Raw genomic sequence first — 3,361 nt, forward strand, 5'->3', positions numbered from 1 at the left:
GTCACGCCTTCTCCTGTCTCAACCTTGTCCATGGCAGGGAGCTTGGTCATGGTCATATGGCTGTACCTCAGGGCCAAAGTACAGGTCTTTCCCACTGCTCAACATTTACTAGCTAGACTGGACTCTTTGCCAACTCCAATACCACATGCCCATGGAGGTCGGCTGGAGCGGCCCCTGGCTGTGAGGAATGGTGTGGGGAAAAGTTTTAGAAGCAGAAACTCATTGCAGAAGGGCCTTGGTATGGCTACAGAGTACAGCTGACAAAATCAGGGACCTTGGTTTTCAAAGGCAGAAAGGGAGCGAGGCTGGTACCTGGGGCCTGAGTGAAGGGCGAGCAGTTGGCTCAGACGTAGAGGTGTTTCCTGAGGGCACCTAGCCCGGCAGGAAGTCTGCCCCGGGGCTTTGCACACCATATCAGCGCTCCACAGGTGAGGGAGAGAAGTGGGAAGAAGGCAGGTAGGCAAGCGTAGAGCGGGGGCGCTTGGGCAGGGCCCGCTGGCTCCAGGGCCCGCGTCAGGGTCTGGCCGTACCAGGCTTACGCCGAGTTGTTGTGAGGACCTGAGCCCAGGACGGTGGGAAAGGCGAGGAAGGAGGCGGCTTGCTTGCTCAGCTAAGCCGGGGCCTCTCATTTTTGGGGGGCCCGGCACAGGTTATGGAAGTGCCTTGCCACTGGAGAGGGTGGGGAAGGATGGGAGCTGTTCCGGAACCGGTAAGTACCTGTCCGCCTCCAGGTCCATCCTCCCCGCCCCCACAACTCCCCTGCTTCGGCCGCAAAACCTCCATGTTAGCACATTCGTTTGAAAATTCAGTTGCAGCTGGATGGGTTGATGTCAACTTCAAAGTTCTGTGGTGTTTAATTAAAGCCATCCAGACACTAAACCTGCTCTCAGGAAATTATTCTGACCAAATAACTGAAAAGAAGGAAGGTAAGCTTTGTTTTTTCTGGCTCAGTCTGTGTTGCCTTTGGCATCTCCAAAACATGAATGCCATTAGCTTTTCATGAACCAACATTCAATTGCTGTCAGGGAGTTGTCATCCTAATTAGAGTCATGCAGAAGAGCGTTCATTTATACTTGGTGTCAGTTCCCTTTTCTCCTGGAATTAGTTCTCCTGAAGAAACAGTCGCTTGGAAAATCGGTTTATAACTGTGTCTGCCCGTCTCTCCCTTAGTTGGGGCCTATTCATTGAGCATCAGAAAGAAGTGTGCCGGAGGAAGTGGGCCGCGACTGCAGCAGGAGGGCTGGGGTAAGTGGTCACTGCGAGGGGTTGGCTGGGGGGTGGAACTTGCACAAATGTGTCCTGTGGCTGTGGAAGATCAAGTTAAGGAAGAGTTAAGGTCGCCCACCCGGCCCAGCCAGCGTGGGCAGGCCTCGGGGGAGGAGGCCCTGGGGAGCTGAGGGGAGGCGTTGGGCTTCCCAGGAGGGCCATGTGCGTCGCGAGGGGAGTGTGCTGCCCTTTGCGATACTGTGACCAAGCTGTCCCTGGGCTTCATGCCTTGCTCCTGCCGAGGGATGGGTCAGAGCCCCCACCTGGGCCTCCTGAAAGAGCCAGCGTTCCTAGGTCTCTCTGTCTAGTGGCCACAGCAGGAGGGGGGGGGGCGAGAGCGCGGGATAAAGCTCTGTGTCCCTGCTGTAGGACTTCCCCATACCTTGTCATCCAGCATATTGTTTTTCTATTTATTTTCCTGAGTTGATTATGGATGTGATGTGTTACAACCGAGAAAGAACCTCGCAGCCAACCCAGGACTCCTCAAGGTGGACCATTCCAGGACCTCAGAACTCAGGCGGTGAGGAGGGGAGGTCTGCTTGCTTCAGCTCCAGGTCTGGACAAAGGCCACAGGTGCTGACTGGACCCTTACTTGTGTATCTTGGGAACATGAATGTATGGCGGGGACCCTGCTGATCTTTGCAGAGCTCTGCTTCATGCTGTGCTCGGATCTGGGCCAGATGCCATTGAAAGCAGAAGGGGCAGCCTGACCTCCTTTGTGAAGACAACCGTGCCTCAGGCTTTGTACCCAAGGGCAGTTCGGGCCTGGGGTTTCCTAGCGTTGTCAGCCAACCTGGCCACTTCTGAACTGGGTCTTAAAGTCTTCCTGGCTCGTCTCTTCCCTGATTCCCTAGCCCCCTGGGCCACTGGCTGCCTACACGTTTTCCTTTCTTCCCTTCTGGGCCTTCAGGTGCCCTACTGTCCTTCCCACAGGCTTTTCCGTGAGCAGATCTGGGGTTACCTGCGGACAAGCGCCCTGTCTCCCCGTCAGACTGGGAACTTACCCTGTTTTCACCATCAGTAACCCTTATGGCGCAAACCATTCATTCTGTGATCTCTGTGTGCCAGGTTCTGTGTTGGGCAGTAGAGACCAGAGAGAGGTGACACCGTCCCTGGCCTCCCGAGCTCACAGAATGATGAGCACACCCAAAGTGCAGCACACTGTCCACAGGCAGGACCAGGGCCCGTGGAGGGGAGGGGAGGGCGACAGGCACGTTCTCAGAGGGGGCCCTGTTTAAATTGCATGGTACATGCATGGGTGGTTTCCAGGAACACACAGTGGGGAAGGACACGTGGCCTGAGGGAAGGGCACTGATGTGCGAGAGCATCTTGGAGGTGCAGGGGAAGAGGTGAGAAAGGGGGGTGGCAGGGCTCCTGACGAGATGCGGCTCAGGCCAGCTCCTGGGGCCAGGCCAAAGAGCGTGGCCTCTGTCGGTAAGTAGGAAGTGCATGTGGCTGTGTGGGGGGCGGGTGGCCACAGAGCCCAGTGTTCTTTTGAACCCATACCAATGAGGAGGACATATTGGGAGGGAAATGGCTTGAGGCATTCCAGTAGTTAAGAGTTGTAAGAATTCAGCTGAGAAATACTGAGGGCCTGGGGAGCAGTACAATGGGCTTGGAGAGAAACGATGAATCTCAAAGAGTTCCGGTAGGCAGCTGGGGCCTGTACTGGATCGATACAAATTTGAGATTTAGCGGTGGAAAACCATGGGTGTCTGGTACATTGTTCGGGAGTGTATATAAGAGTGATGAAGTAGAATGGGGGAAATACCAGTATTTTAGCAGTGGGTGGAGAGGAAGAGAGCCTGTGATGGCTCATGGGGTATAAGAACAGAGGGAACACAGACGTAATGTTGTGGGAAAGAAGCCAAACACAAAAGAACATACTGTTTGACTCCATTTATGTAACAGTCAAAACTCAGGCAAAACCAATCTATAGTGATAGAGGTCAGAGCTGAGTTACCCCTGTCGGGGGCGCGCTGGCTGGAGGAAGGGCCACCAGGCGGACTTGAGTGCTAGAAATGGTCCCTATCGTCATCTGGTGTGTGTGTGTCTGTGCGCATATACACAGATACACCTGGATTTGTGCACTTTA

This window comes from Hipposideros armiger, unplaced genomic scaffold (genome assembly GCF_001890085.2).
Source record: "Hipposideros armiger isolate ML-2016 unplaced genomic scaffold, ASM189008v1 scaffold_118, whole genome shotgun sequence".
Taxonomy (NCBI): Eukaryota; Metazoa; Chordata; class Mammalia; order Chiroptera; family Hipposideridae; genus Hipposideros; species Hipposideros armiger.